The 16,697-nt window shown below is 46.7% G+C and overlaps 1 protein-coding gene across 2 annotated transcripts in view; it reads right to left on the reverse strand.

Moving 5' to 3' along the window:
• ADGB (androglobin) overlaps window positions 1–16,697 on the reverse strand; it is a 2,161,023-nt gene that overhangs the window by 799,609 nt on the left and 1,344,717 nt on the right. The gene's annotated exons all lie outside the window — the stretch shown is intronic.

Below are 16,697 nucleotides of genomic sequence, written 5' to 3' on the forward strand. Positions count from 1 at the left end.
CACAGGGTGGGCAAAGTCGCACATAGCCAGGCTCATAATTGCCCTAGATGTAAGTCTACAGATGCAGACCACATACACATGTTCTGGGCTTGTGAAGCAAAGGGCCCATACTAGAAAGCTGTCATAAATGCCCTCTGAGATAACAGCATCCCACATATCTCCCGAACCACTGGCTGTCCTGTTCGGACTGTGGAACGAGCCTGAATCAAGAAAGATGTCCACGTTTTTAAATATCGCCACTATGGTGGCCAAAAAATGCATATTGATGTGTTGGGAGCGCCGCTCCCCCCTTCATTTGAGATGTGGCTGAGGGCCCTCACATGGACTCAAACATGTCAGGAGGACTACATAAATATCCTCCCATTGACCTCTCGCCCCAAGAATGTATGGTCTGAGTTTTGTAGCTATTTGAACAGCAAGGGGGACATTGAACTTCTATCTTCCCCCCTCTCTAGATGAAGTAAGTTTGGGTATTGTTGAGGCTCACTGAAGCGTAAAACTGAATGCCTACCATTTACTTGTCATCCTCATGCATGTATAATGCCGTTCATGTATCTGAAAATGTTTATGTCCTGTGCACTGCGTTGGTTGTCTGTTCTCTCTTCATGCCAATAAAGAAAAGTTTTTTTTTTTTTAAATCTGTTGATCCTGCTCTGTCCCCATTGGGCCTGTATTTGGTGCAAAATGCTGCTTAACTTAGTGCCACCTGAGGCTGACCCATGTTGGGGGTTTCCAGGGCAGTGCTTCTAGGCAAAGTCCTGTTAGAATCTAGAGGTTGTAGCACCCCCTAAAACCTTTACATTTTGACTTAAGACATATTCTAAACACTACTTTGGCTCTACCTGTGGCTTTCTTTCTCCTGAACTTCCTAGTTGAATGTCCTCTTCTAGTCCAACTTACTTGAGACACTTAAGAACCTTTCTGAAGTGCCTAATTTGTTCTAACAGTGTTTGGTATATAGGGACTGGACTTCCGAAGCTAGCTACACTGTGTTTGAGCTACCTTTCAAATATGAGGCCTGCTTTGAAATCCCAACAGCTTTCCCCTACTTATGAAATAGCAAGTTACTCACTGTAGTGACTGAGGTACTCCTAGTCCATAGTCCCCATTCCTCCGTACTGTGTGGGCGTCCGGTGCAGGGATGGGACCGGTACCATTTCACTTTGTAATAATGCTTGCGTAACCAAGCCCTGCTATCCCCGCCCACAGGCACCTCACCTCTGTCTCCTTTGTAGCATCAGACCCGATAGGACTCGTAAATTAAGTAGTTTCTTCTGCAGGAAGGTTGTGAGTCGTATGGAGGAAAGGGGACTACGGACTAAGAGTACATCAGTCCGTACAGTGAGTAACTTGGTATTAACCCTACGTTCCATCCCCTTTCCTCCATACTGTGTGGGCGAGTCCAATGCACCCTTATTTAGGAGAAGGTAACATAGTTAAGAAATATTGTAGAGCAGGATTTTCAGGGCAGCCTACGGCTACGCACATCCAAACAATGCAATACTTTATCCACATCCAAGGAGGTATTAGGAAAAATGGTTGGAAGAATAATTTCTTTGTTTAAATTAGAAAGCTGACACTACTTAAGAAAGGAACCTTGGGTGTGTTCTAAGGATCACCTTATCTCTATGGAACACAGTGTATGGTTCTTTAGCTGCTAACGCCTGGATATTGCGGACTCTGCGAGCTGATGTAAGGACTAATAAAATCATGGTTTTCCATGTGAAAAACCTAATGTGTATGAATGCCATTGGCTCAAATGGTTTTTGAGCTAGAGTCGCCAGCAGCACATGTAGGTCCCATACTGGATGAGGATGATACAATGGTGGGTATAATCTTTTAAGGCCCTGTAGATGTTTTTTTACTATTAGATTCACTGACTATAAAAGCAACTGGTAAGAGTTTGGGTATGTGCCTATGGCCACCAATCATGCTGCTGTATTCACCGTAATGCCAGACTGGGCCAGGTGAGAGGAAAAAGGCAACACATTATCTAAAGAACACCACAAAGAGTCAACATTGTTGTCTTTAGCCCAGAAGCAACACCTAGACCATTTACTTTTGTATTGTGTCCATGTAGATGGTTTTCTGGCTTGTTGAATTATTTCCATATTTAGCTGGGACAGCCCTAAATGACCCAGTGGTAACTCCTTAGGAAGAACGCACTGAGGTATAGCTTGTCCGGTGCCAGATGAATCACTGCCCGTTCTGTTGGGTTAAAAGGTGAACATGCTTTGTTTGCAACTGTATAGGCTGCTCAATGGCTAACTGCAGGATATCTGAGTAACACACTCTCATTGGCCAATTCAGTACTTTTAGTATCATTGTGCAATTGACTGAGTCCCTGAACTTGCGAAGGACTTTTTGAATTAACGGAGTTGGAGGAAACGCGTAACAAATCATCTCATCCCAGGGAATGTGGAACGCATCTCCCAAATATCTTGCCCCCTGCCGCGTTTATGATGTGCAGAGGGGGCACTTGTAATTCTCATTTGTTGCATACTGTTCTACCCGAGGGTGTCCCCAGGATTGGAACACTGTGTCGAGGACTGTGAGATTGAGCTCCTGCTCGTATAATGTGGAGGCCAGTCTGCTGAGCCTGTCCGCTTCTGTGTTCTGCTCCCTTGGGAATGCACTGCCTGTAGGTGAATGCAGTGACTCACTGCCTAATTCAATGTCTCCACTGCTAAGTGGCAAAGGAGAGGAGACCTGGTTCCACCCATCTTGTTTACTTAGTACATGGCTGTAGAAATGTCTGTCCTGATGAGGACTGCTCTGTTGGTAATGAGGCTTTGGAACGCTTTTAGAGCTAAGGCAATCACTAACAATTCTAGATAATGTATGTGGAACCTTTTCTCCTGGACAGTCCATATTTCATAAATGTTATGCTTGCCCAGGGTTGCTCCCCACCCTTTCACAGAGAGTCTGTGGAGAGTAAAGTCAAATGTTGAATCTGACAGAATGAAGCCCTTCTCCTAACGTTGGACTCCTGCTTCCATCACCATAGGTTGTGTAGAAGAGAAGAGGGCATGGAGACACTGTCCAACTGACTTCCCGACTGCAGATCCCGTGAACTGTCTAAATGTATTTGAATGGCTCTCAATTTGAGCCTGGAAAGTGATCCGTAAGGACACATATGCTAGCAGCCCTAGAAGGTGCTGGAACCACCATGCTGATGATGTTCTGCTGGTAAAGTGTTTGATGGCAGCAACACTATCCTTGAATCTGTCGATATCTGGGAACATTCTGATGGAAACAGTGTCCCACCTTATTTCCAGAAACACCAAATTCTGAGAGGGTGTCAATTCCAACTTTTTGAGGATGATGGAAAACCCTAAAACGCCTGGTGTCTGTATTAGTCTGTGGCATGCCATGTCACTTACCCTTGAAGAACTGGCCAGAGTGAGCCAGTGGTCCAGATAGGGATACACATTGAGTCTCTCCAACCTGAACACTGACGCCACTGCATTATTTTCCTGTATACCCTGGGTAGTGCATGCAGTCCAAATCGGAGCACCTTGTATTGAAAGTGACAACCAATTATGGTAAAGCGCAACATTCGTGTGTATGGTTGCCAGATGGGGACATGTAAATATGCATCCTTCAGGTCCAGGGAGCACATCCAGCCTCCCGAACAGAGTGCCTCGGCAATGTAAACTGGCGTCACTATCTTGAACTTCTCTATGGGGAGGAAAAGGTTTAGGTAAGATAGGTCTAGGACTACTTTCAGGCCAGCCTGCTTCTTCTTGTAAGTAGCGAATATTCTCGAGCAGTAGCTGAGGCCCGCCTCCTTCTGTGGGACCTTCTCCACTGCTTGATCATGGAACAGCTTGATTATTTCTTGTAATAGAACTGGCAATCCTATCTGACAGGGGGGAGTTGATGACGAAAACTGGGAAGGAAGCAGGAGTCAAAAAACCTGCAGAAATGACTGATCTGAGCCACAGGTCTTGAAAGAGGTGATGTGAAACTAACACATGCCGGGCTAATCTGCCCCCCACCACAGTGTCATGGATCCAGGCGTTGCCCTCTTTGCTTTTTGGGATCTGAGGCTTGTGAGAAGGAGGGGGATGAGAAAACCCCCTTGGTTTTGGTACGCTGCTTTTTGTGGAGCTGGAGGTGCCACCGCCGCCTGCAGAGGTGGTGGTGGCAGAGGAGGCATAGGAAAAGGTGGAAGGGCGGGGCATTGGATCCACTCTAGGAGGATATAAAGGAGGTTCTGGTGGTTGTACCTGAGGAACCATCTCCATGATTAGATTGTTCAATATACTTGTCATCTGTGGGGATTTCATGAATACCATGAATCAGTCAGAAAACGGCTCCTCAGATGAGGCTTGAGCTGACCAATGCCTTTGTGCTGCAGCTGATGCGCCATTGGAGTGTAAGTGGCAGTAGATGTTGGTGTGTGAGGGGGCATAGTCGTAGGGGTACAAGAAGGAGCAGGCCTGTCAGTACCTTGCCTGGAGCGAATACCAGCTGAAACAGCCCCATACCTTGATGGCAGAGGATTTACTGTATGCCATAGTGATGGAGGTTGTTCTGTTGGATCCCCAAAACATAGAGGTGGACGATTGCCTGGCTGTGTGGCCACTCTTAAGGAGATGAACACACTGACCATTGTGAGTCTTTCCCTATGGTTTGCCCTGTTGTGTCCGAATGTCTGGATGACATGCTTGGGCAAGGTGTCTCTGCGATGCCCGGAGGCTGCTTGCTGAGGGAGTCTCACCTGGAGCCTATTTGGTGCCCTTGGATGGTATTGCGGTACTGTGACAGACCTCGGAACTGCGTCCGGTAGGCGAATTGCCCTCAGTACTAGGCCTGGTAGTCATTTTGCGTTTAGGATCCCCCTCGGGTACAGACCTGGTAGCAGAGCAGAGTAGCCCCTTTGACCGCTTTCCGGTAGGACCTTTAGGCCCCTCAGCAACCTTCCTGGTAGTCTTTAGACCCCCCATATGTGTACCGTTAGCCCTAGAGGCCTCAGGTGCTCTGCTGGTACGAGAGTCACTAGAACCCCTCTCGGCTGGAGTGCTTCCTGGAAAGGAGTCTCGGCGCTGAGGTGTATAGGAAAAAAAGATGACTTACCTGTTTCTTGGACTTTCAATGAGTGAAGGCTTTGAGGTGCTCCAGCACGGACCTTGAGAAGATTTCCTGCCGTGCGAGTTAATGCATCATGCGCCGCGCAATAATCCCACAAGTGTTCAACCACCAGACACTCTTAACAGAATGAATGGGGGACGGAAGGACTTCTCGCAGTCTTGCAGGATGAGCACCTGGCAAACCCGCTCTGAGTCGACATACACCATGGGGGCAAGGCACCAGAGAAAAGATGAAACGATCCCAGGGAAGCTGTTGCGCAGTAAAAAAGTACACAAGCTGCACAAGGTATGTCCGATCCCATCCGAGCAGAAAAGAGGACTGAGGGGAGACACCGGTGGTCGGGGGTAGCAGGGCATTGTTACGCCCATGGCTGTGCCCTAACAGGCTCTAAATTTAAAGGGGAAGCATTTTTACACAGCAAAATGATACCGATCCCGTCCCTGCACCGGGAAACCCACACAGGAATGGGGACAGGACGTAGTAGTAATTGTAGCATATTTTGTGATATGTGTATGAAATACGAAAGTAGCGAATAACCCATGGTAGGTTACCAAACTGTGTGCTATACATTTGTTTTCTTAACATCGGTTTATTGAAATTTTACAGCGACAAAACAGAGAAAGAATAAATTAATACAGCCATTGTGGTACCAAGGCAGAAGTTACATCGTTAGTGTTAGTGAGATTTATAATTTTTATGCCTCATCCCCTCTCCTAGTGAGACCCCCTAGCACTTTTTGCTGGACTTCTGGGCCTTTCTTTTTCAATCCTGAATGAATGGAGCCTTTTTCCACTCATTCGTTCTTGTGGGCTCTGTCTTGTGCAACTCTTTTCTTTGTATTCTACCTGTACTATGGAGTCTGTCGGTTCCATAGCTCTTAAAGGCATCTGTGTTTTTACTACTGCAGCACACAACTCCTTCTGGGCAGTGTTGCTGGGGACCCTTAGGGTCCACCTTTAAGATAGTTTTTCTATATCCTCAAGTAACCACAGTTCTTAAGGATAGAGAGATACTTAGTATCTCCCCCAAAACTCTATAGTCTGTATAGTCATAGAGATTGGCACACACCACCTTCAGTGGAGTGCCAAAGGGATACCTAGTATCCCCCTTCTCTCTGCTCCTGTGACCTTTTAGTCACATAGACATCTCCTAGTTATGGCTTGTGGCAGTGGACATGTTATACCACTATTGTGTAGTTTTTGTACTGCATACTATGTCATAGCCTCGGTATTGCACAATAAGGGCACCCAAGTACCAACTTCGGGCCACCCTTTTTCTTTAACCATTACTAGCATGGTTGTTCTTTGTTAGCCCTTCTTCTACCATTCGGGGAGGAAGAGTTTAGTGTGTGTGTGTTTTGCCTTTGGCGGGAACCCTTCGTTGTCCCCGCCTAGGATCCAGAGTGTCTGGGCAGGCAGGAAGTGGGGGAGAAGTTTTACACCCCCTGTCCTTTGTCTGCCAGAGTGCCTGAATAGGACTCGCTCCTACAGGGCGGTTGGCTGACCTGATTGGACATCCCAATGCCACTTTCTGTAAAATGCTGAGGGAGATTGCAGATGTGTGTGCTGGAACTGTATAAAAGGTGAGGCTTCTGGAGTGAAAAGCAAATCGACCACTGGAAGCTGAAGTAACCAAAGAAGATGACCAGAGATGCCTGCAGACCCTTTGCAACACTGTGATGCGACCACTGCTGTCCTGTCACAGTTTTTGTGCGACAGAGAAGCTCCAAAGAGGACTCCTTCCCTTTGGCTTGTGGGAACCCCCAGTTCCAAGATGAACTTTGAATTGAGCCATCTCCCGAGGTACTAGGAGTTTCCAAAGCTGCAGAACCCCATTACCAGGAGACTTGCTGCCCATTTCAAGTGCATCGTCATGGAAAGGCTGAATCCGTCCAACTCTTTGCTGAGCCCGTAAGGACACTCCAGAGATCTGATCCAACTTACCCAGACCCCCTCATCAGAGTGTGGGACTGTAGGAAGCAAAGAAGATTCACCTGACAATCCGTGCCTCTGTTGGTGCGGCTGAAAAGACGCCGAAACTGCAGAGTGAACCAAGAAGTTGCTGAAAGTTATGCCGCAGGTCCTCCCCTGAGACTGCTGCTGAGAGACCCTTTCCATTGTCCTGCCTTCAGTCATCAGACCAGGGAATCCCGAGGTTGGGTCCAGAGCCACAACATCGTGGAGCATCCAGCACGTACATTGTCTTCTAACCTAAGGTACTGTAGGGTAAAAGGTATTGCTTACCCGATTCCAAGAAGTCACTCCAGAGCAATGGAGTGCACCTAGATGTGTCCAGGGTCACCCCCTCTCACCTCCGACTCAAGCCGCTGCTTGTGTCCCTTCATAGAGTCCTTTAACAGGTCTCCTTTGTTAGTTGTTAACTTGCTGCTTCTATGATACTAGAGACTGGAAGAAATCCTCAGGAACTCTTTGTATTCTGCTGCTTGTAAAGACTTTAAACCCTCTCCGAACTTCCTTTAGCTAGGGTTGCGTTTTGGGACTTAAAAAACATACTGGGTGAAGAAACCATCTCTAGAACCTTAAACCAAGCAAGTGTTACATTAACTATTTTCCTCCCTTTAAATGACTTTACTATATGTGTTTGCAGAGTCAATGTACTACTGTATGAAGTGTTAGATTCCGCAGGTGTGCGTAGTAACCAACAATACAATAACATTGTCTTTTCCCTTTCTAACATTGCTACAAATGTAACCACGAACAAACACAAAAGTGAAAGTGCCCATTGAAGTGTATTCTCATGTATTCCGAAGTGTTCTAGTGTAAAAGTCTAACGTATTTAAAGTGATTCTGGTGTGTGTGTATATATAATAAATATATAATTTTATATAAGTTATATATGTAAGATTTTCTTTGGTGTGTATATCTACCTAAGTTTCAGTTTACTTACCTAGAGCTCACATCTTCCTCTTAAGATAAGCCTGACTGCTCTGCCACTCTATCAAGGTCCTGAGTTAGCACAGACTGATACTAAGAATTGGAGATCTACAAACCAATTGAATAGCTTATTAAAGTCTTACCACCAGTAGGACTTTAGGAAAACTCCCCTAACAGTTCCGTTGCCACCTCTCCCAAAAAAACATAAGAACCATATAGATAAGAACAGCTTGCCTACAGCCATTGTCATTAACTGTATAAATACCAAGAGAGCAAGTGAGCCTTTCTCCGAGCTCTGGGGCCTATCATTAGATCTATAACACAAATGAAAAGTACAGGCCAGCCAGCATCCCCAAAAGTACTTTACTATCCATCCAATCAGGAGTAACCTGTCCCAAGTGGTCATAGCCTTAAGGAGGCATGTCCTACGAGGGGAAGAACCAACACTTTATGAGGGAGTTCCATGCCAAGATGTTATCATTCATCTCCTGTGTACTTCTGTGTGCAGTCCTGTACCAGACTTTAGACTCAGCCATTGCCCATTGCTTAAGGTCCACCCACAACGACCCAAATTGTAGCCCAGACCGTAACTTCCATGCCATGGCAATCCTGTGTTTCGCTTATATTCAAGCTAAATCTATTAGTGTGTAACAGCCTTAGTGGCCTTCGAGCTGGGATATAAAAACAGCAAGTACACCTCAGATGTCCATGCAAACCTAGTGATTCCCCACTCCTTCAATTCTCCCACTGACCACAGCCCTAAAATGATGCACGACTGGACAGGATCAAAACATATGCATCATATCAGCCTTATCATTGGCACACCTGGGGCAGCAAGGAGATGCCGACTGGGAACACCTATATATCTGATATGTGGTCATGGGTTTATGGTCATGTGTTCGAATCAAAAGATTCGAATAGCCAAATTTTCGAAACAAAAGTTTCTAAATCAAAAGCTACGACATGCTATGTTTAACATGGAAAGTGTATTTCGTTAGAAACCAATCCATCGACAATAGTCATGGATTGGTTTCAACTTAAACACACTTTTACATGTTAAAAGTAGCATTTCACTGCCTTTTTGTTTGTAACGTTGAAACGTTACATGGAGCTGTCCAGTGCTGAAATTACAGGACTGGACAGCTCCATATAACGTTTCAAAGTGTTTTGTGTATATTGGCATTTAAATGCCTTTTTTTTAACTTTGAAACGTTACATGGAGCTGTCCAGTCCTGTAATTTCAGCACTGGACAGCTCCATGCAACGTTGCAAGGTTTTAGTGTATATTGGGGGAGGGGGGATCCCCCCACAACCCCCACGCCACCCTCCCACCCCTAACCCAAGCCCCAACCCTAACCCTAACCCAAGTTTCGAAAGGCAAACTTTCTAATTTCTTTCGATCAAATTGTCATTCGAAACTTTTGTGTTTCGAAAAAAAAGATTCAAATGTTTACCTTTCGAAACTTTTCTATTCGAAAAAATGACCGGACACCGTGGTCATGTACGTCCTATGTGTAATGTGAAACTGAACAAGCTTTTGTCGGGCGTTCCTAGATACCTTCCTTGTATATAATAGTGCACTCGCCCATTCTGTTTGCCTAAAAAATATGCCCAAATCTCCTTCCCATAGTGCCTTCATCTTGAAATCCCCTTACGTATGCCTGCGAGAAGACTCGACATCCCATGACCCCATCCATCAAGTCATTTAGCAATGTCAAAGTCACATCAGGTTCTGGTTCATCAGGCAGGCTCTGCCATCGGGTCCCGGCCTCCCATATAATTCAAATGTATGCCAAGAATTGGACTGAGTGTATTCCATAATCCCCTACCAATTCAGTGAATTCCAGCACGGTGCTTTCTCTGAACATATCTCCCATGTAACAACCACCTTGCTCTCTCAGCACATCCTGATAATCCGGAGATCCCCCATTACTCGGCTAAAGGTGGAAGTGAGAGGAACATTAGGGCAGCAAGGACCTCTTATGTCAATCAATTTCGGCATCCTGAGTCATAATCACTTCCCCAGAAACAAATGGTAAGGGTAGTCTAAACTCCCATTATCCACCAACAGCACCTCTTTAAAGGAGTTCGGTCGGATAGCGGAATGCATAAATGCTGTATCTAAAGTGGCCTCATCCGACAGCCACCAAGAAACAAACTGAATCTGATCAGCCTGGTAATACAATTCGAAGTGAGGGAGTTTAATACCTCTGTCATCAGAGCGGATACAAAGGGTGTTCAGGGCAATTATATGCCTTCCAGATCCCCACAAGAACTCTCTGTGGTGTCGCCACTCTTGTCTTTATTAGAGGATGAGTCCTCTGTCTGTTTCTGTTTATTTGTGGGCTGCGACCCACGTGTGTTAAGGGGCGGGGTTACCGCCCGAAGGGCAGTTCGAGTCTGGCTGTGATGCAGTAAAGACGTGTTGCACCCCAGCTCTGTGTCGGCCTCATCATTGTGTGAATGGATGAGTGATCGATGACCTAGCATGAGGCGGTCCACGTGGAAGAACACCACACTCTCTTATCCGGACATTCTGAGACCAGGTGCCAATGTTAAATGGGACGCTCGTGAATTTGTATAACAAACGAGGGAGAACCACCATTTTAACCAACACTGCGCAACCATCATGGACAAGGACAACCTCTTCCAGAACCCCCTGGATCCCACTATAACTTTCATCGCTCTCACTGTGCTGTGCTCATGGGCGGTTTTAAAGTCGTGGCAGATATTCACCCCTAGGTATTTAAAAGTATCAGTTGTCCAAATCAACTCCAGATCAGACAATTGCGAGCTCTCTCATCACATCAACCCTGCCTGTGGAAAAAGGAATGATTTATTCCGACTTATAGTTATGGCAGAGAGCACCAAGAAATTATCAAACACGTTGAGTATATATGGTACATTACAATCTGGATTTTGAATGTACAATAGCATATAATCCACGTAGCAGGAAATTATGCACCGGGTGCCATCTACTACCACGTCAATCTCTGTAAACTCTGTCCTACAGTACTCCACTAGTGATTCCAGCGCCAGGATGAACAACCTAGGTGACAGTGGGCAGCCCTGCCTAGTGCCCCTTTTCAGGTCCCATGCCTCTGAGATGGTTCTGCCCATCTTCACTCTAGCTTTAGGTGGCGTATAAATCAGTCTGATCCACCTTAAGACTCCCTCCCCAACCCTGAAGTGTCTAAGAGTGGCATACATCCTTTCCCACTATACCGAATCAAATTCTTTGACTGCATCCAGTGATACTACAGCGCAATGTTCTTCCTGCGACCCCGTTCTATCTATGACATGTAGTAGCCCTTACAGATTCAATTAAATATTCGTGAAGGGGTCATAGTTTTGGCTATAAACATTTATTAGACGATAAAAATGAAAAGAAAACCCTATCTTGCCCTAACTCTAAGAAGGGTTTCCCGGCCTTAACTGAAATAAATAGCGTCAGAATGTCTAAAGTAAAAAGTCCAAACGTCCAGTGTCAAATTCCTAAATCTGCACTAAAGCTGACTAAATCAAAGTGATGTCATCTTGGTCCAGAGGGATGACTCCCTTCCCCTGGAAAAACGTCAGTCTTAGCTTTATAGGTTTCCCTGTGTGGTCTCAACTACTCCTCAGCTGTTGGGGGCAGTGTCTCCCTTCCCAAGCCCTTCTCAGGCATATGCTTGAACTCCACAATTGGAGGAGGAAGGTCTCCCTTCCCCCAGCCCTTCTTGGGATTGTAATACAGTTCTCTGGGGACTCAGGCTCTGATTTGCAGACCTGGTTCCTTCTCACCAGGCACTGCTCTGAAAACGAATAGTCTGGATGCTTCCCAAGCTGTACTGGGTCTCTGACCCAGGTGGGCAGACCTGGTTCTCTTTCACCAGGCAGTGCGGCCAAGAAGAATGGCCTGGAGGCTTCCCAGGCTGTGGTGGGTCCTTAACCCTGGTGAGTAGGCCTGGTTCCCTCTCACCAGGTACTGCAACAAAGAGGATTGCCCCTGGAGGCATCCCAGGCTGTAGTGGGTGACACAGGCTTGGTTCGCTTATTATTTATACTATTTAATATTTATTTATGTTTTCTCTCCTCTGCTTCGCACTTTCCACTCCCCCCCCCCTAGCACTTTTCCCCCATTTTCCTTTCCCATGCACTTGCGCTTTCTTAAATGTCACTGGGCCTAGTAAGATCGCAGTTTTTTTCTTCTGTTTTTTCTCTCCCTTGTTCCCTTCCCTTTTTGCCTGGTCGCGGTCTGAAACACTTGTGTAATATCATTTCATATCATTTGCCAAGCACTGTAAGAATTGTTTAACAGTTCCAATTTTACTTATTTGGGCGAGAGTCCCAGACTCACAAATCCGAACTTAGTTTGGTTTTCCCAATGCTTGGTTCACTCTCCTGCCAATCAGTAGTACATCTCTGTGTACTTCTTTGCTTCCCTTTACATGTATTTCGGTTCCAGGCCTTATTGTCCAAATTGTGCCACAACTTGCTTGAACCACCACTGTCTTCCCAACTACCTGTGCACCTCTTTTTTGCAGGCTCCCCGGTTGTCGGCTCTGTGGCAGTCGCTGTGCTTGTTTTTACGGGACTCTGGTGCCTTCTCAGAGCTTCCCCAGCTTTGCAGCAGTTCCGCAATAAGGCTCCGTTCCAGGCTAGCGTGGCTTCCAGCTCCCACTCTTCCTGAGACTCTGCGGTTTAGTTATAGTTTGTGCGATCCTGGACCATGCTCAGGCTCGCTCCTCTTCTCCTTAGCATCCTGGTCAATACCTGTCTGCAGGACGGGTTCCCCCTGGCTCCCATGGCTCCTCTAGGGAGGAATTGACATTCTGCCAGTTCCTTTCTTGGTTTTCATTTTGTTTCTTCAATCAATGTCTCTGAACCACGAGACTGGTAAAAGTGGTTCCAATAGTAATTCGGTATTGCTCTGCAGCTCCTCCTTGTCTCAGTATTAAAGCAGTGTGGGTGTGCAGACTCACTAGGAATCTACCTCATCTCAGTACTTTCTACATGAACTGCTTTCGCAAAGTACACAGGGTATGACGGAAGAGGAAGGAAGTGACTGAGGTTGGGTAACTGTGGGAAGGGGGTCTAGGGTTATGGGATTGGTGGAAATACTGCCTTCTCTGAGGAGTGCCGTCCCTAATCCCATAAGGGGCATCCTCTCCCATTCGATCCTCCCCCGGTGCACCTCCCCAAGGGGGATTATTGTACTGCAGACACACTGCCCTGCTCCCATGGAAAAAGGGTCCCCCCCCTAGGGAAGAAGGGACGACATCCTCAGATTCCTCACAATTCCTACCCAGAACAAATGCAGTCTTTTCCGGATATATTAGGGTCGTAATCACCTGTCGCAACCTCCCGCCAATAAAGCCGTAAGGATTTTGCAGTCCTGATTCACCACAGAGAGGGGCTGATATGACTCACAACAGTGCTGAGGTTTTCCAGACTTAAGATTGGACACTATCATAGACTCTCTCATATTGAGGGGAAGCACCCACACATTCATAAGCCACCTGCAACATCTACAATAGTGTTGGGGAAACTTCTTCAGTGTACTCCATGTAAAATTCAGCCGGGAAGCCATCCCCTCCCAGTGTTTTCCCAGACCGTAGGGACAAGATCATTGCACACAATTCCCCTTCCGTCAGCAAGGCTTCAGAAATGGCGACATGTTCCTGCGACAAACAGGGCAGCACAATCTGGGACAGCGTAAACTCGATCTTGTCCATGTTCGCACTCCCGGCATTCCCATATAGGGCTTCATAATATCTACAAAATATTCTCTTGATCTCCCCCTGAGACTGCCAAATCTCCCCAAATTCATCCGCAATTGAGCTTATCAAAAAGGGCAGCGTCTCTCCACGGCAACAGCAGTGCAGCAGCCTGCCTGTCTCGCCTGCTTGTGCATGGAGCCTCTAAGTATATACTGCTTAATCAAATTTTCCCACTCTATCCCATGCCCCGATGCACAGTTGTCTAACAGCCACAGTATCACTGATCCACCGTACTCTCCATTAACATTGAATTGTCCAAATTACTTACGTCAGCTTCAGCTTTGGATAGATCCTCCAGCAAAGACTTCCTGGCTGCCAAGGCCTTAGCTATCGCCTCATCATCACCACTTTAAATGTTTCCCATATATCATTGCTCTAAACACAGCCTGTATTTATCTCAAATAATTTGATGATTTGATCTACCAAATTGCCACAAAAAAAGCGTTTTCCAGTGTTTCCTTTCTCAGTTTCCACGTCGGAACAGGGGGGGGGGGGGCATTACGTGTCCACCAGGTGGCAAGCAATTGATCATGATCCGACAGCAACCTACACATATAATTGATGTTGTGGAATTCATGCACATGTTCCATCCTGGTAAAAAGGTAATCACTGCATGTATTAACAGCATGTGGGCTTGAGAAGTATAAGTAGGCCCTGCGTTCGGCATTCATCAGCCTCCAGACATCTACAAGTTCCAAGTCTACCAACATTTTGCCATGGGCACGAGCCGGTAGAACTGGGCGTATGCATTTGACATCTAATCTGTCAAGCAATGGGTCTAACGTGCAGTTAAGATCTTCTCCCCAGATCCACATGACATCCCTGAAAGGGGCTAGCCAAGCACACACAGCGCGAAAAAACTAGAAGCATCGTGGTTGGTTGAATAAGTGTTGATAACACATACTTCCCTGTGCTCTACAAATCCATGGACCAGGACCATTCTACCCTCATCGTCAGTGCATACATCCAGAAGTCTATAAAGAATTGAGGAGTATACCAATACCAAAACCCCCTAGCATATGTAGAGTATGTGGCCCCATACCCAACCACTTCGCAATTTCCCAGAGCAGCTTGGCTGTCAGCCATAAAATGGGTCTCTTGCTGTAGGGCTATCCCCACATGTTTCCTGCACACATACGATACCACTCTGGTGCGTTTAAGGTCGTTGCAAAACCACTATCAGGAGGTATAACCCACAAAATGACTTTTTCTGTAGAGATGGACAAATAGGGAGGTTTGACTGAAGGAATTGAAGCTCGCTCACCATCCTGGCTAACGTAACTGCTAGCAGAATCACTGTCTTAAGAGCCAACAGTCGTAGGGGGCAAGAATGTAGCTGGATCCCATGAGGAATGTAATAACCAAATGTAAGTCGCCAGAGAGTACAACAAATTGTTTTGGAGGAAACATTTTCAGTCCTCTGAAACATTATATCAAAGTAGGGATTAAAAAAAAAAGGGGCCTCTTCAGGTGTCCTTTTGAACAGTGAAATAGCTGCTAGGTAACCCTTACTTATGCTGAGTTGGAGCCTGCTTCTAGCAGCACTGAGGCAGTAGAACAAGGAAGAGGATTCAGATCCCTCTCTGCGCACCATGAGCAACATTCCTTCCAACTGCAGTTGTAAATCACTTTGGCCTCCACAACCTCTTCTGACAGGTTCCAAATCCTATAGTTAATCCTCTCAACAGCTATGCATGGATGTTCAAGGTGGTGGGGTTGGGATGAAGGGCATGCCTTCCCACGTGGGAGAGAAGATCTGCTCTCTTCAGGAGGCGTGGAGTGGGAGAGATGGTCATTTTGAAGATATCTGGGTACCTCATTCTCCAAGCATAGGCCGGGGCAATTAAATTGAGAGGCTGAACTGGTCTCTATCAAATACAAATTCAATAAAAAGTGGTTGATAATAGAAAAGCATGTGGTATTTTAAATATCTACTGGTATTTAAATATCATCTAAATGTGAATTGGGATTGCATTGGACATGTATGCCATGGGATAAATAGAAAATACTGCAAGTAGTAAATATTGATTATTAACCACATTCAGTGCTGTGGTAAATATCTCATGCAATCCCAACTCATAATTGGGTGATATTTACAAAGCGTGATATATAAACTACTGCCTGTTACAGGGGGTGCTGTTGAGCAGCCAAGCAAGATGGCCGCCTAAACGAGACGCTCCAGCCGCGTAAAATCCGAAAGTCAAATTAATCCTTCTCTGCCCAACGCTGAGAGAAACTGAAACCTGCCATGACCTGGTGAAGGATCTGAGCGCAAGTGGGCTCAATGGGGTGAAGATTCAGAGCATATTGAATGAAAGGCGCCTGACTGAAGTTGCAGTGCAGTGTGGCATGCCTCAGAGCCTCGCCGGCGACTCAATGGTTACCACACGCATCGGAGTGGGAGCAGATCTGTGACCTGCAGTCGGAAAGACATCTGGTGCCTTACTCTTGGAGAGTGCCCCCGGGGGAACAGCTGACTGCCGAGCCAGGATAGAACCTTGGGTCTCTGGCTCCCTGTGGCGAGCGACGGTCTCCCGCGGGCCTGACCATGAGCTCCCTGTTGGGGCAGGGGGAGCCTACAACTTGCAGCGTCGATCTGCGGCCTGGCCTCGTGAGGTGCGGCCGGACAGTGACACCCGAACACCTGGTTGCCTTGAGCCCCCACCACCCTGCTGCGAGGATCCGGTGGAGAACCAGAGACATCCGTGACCAGGGGCTTGCAGCGGGTCAGCCAAAATACCAAGTGGACGCAAGCAGCCACCCGTGTGGAGGTAGAGGCTGCAGTGACACGAGGACAAGCGTACCGCCGAATGCTGGGGCTGTTGGGTGCGAGGACAACACCACTGCAACCACAGCCCAGGGCCAACCCACAGACAGCAGCAGAGACACATAACAATATTTCCCACACAGTGGCTGATGCGCAGGACTGCGGACAACACTCAGA

The sequence above is a fragment of the Ambystoma mexicanum genome, chromosome 4p (assembly GCF_040938575.1).
Source record: "Ambystoma mexicanum isolate Mex_15411 chromosome 4p, UKY_AmexF1_1, whole genome shotgun sequence".
NCBI classification, from domain to species: domain Eukaryota; kingdom Metazoa; phylum Chordata; class Amphibia; order Caudata; family Ambystomatidae; genus Ambystoma; species Ambystoma mexicanum.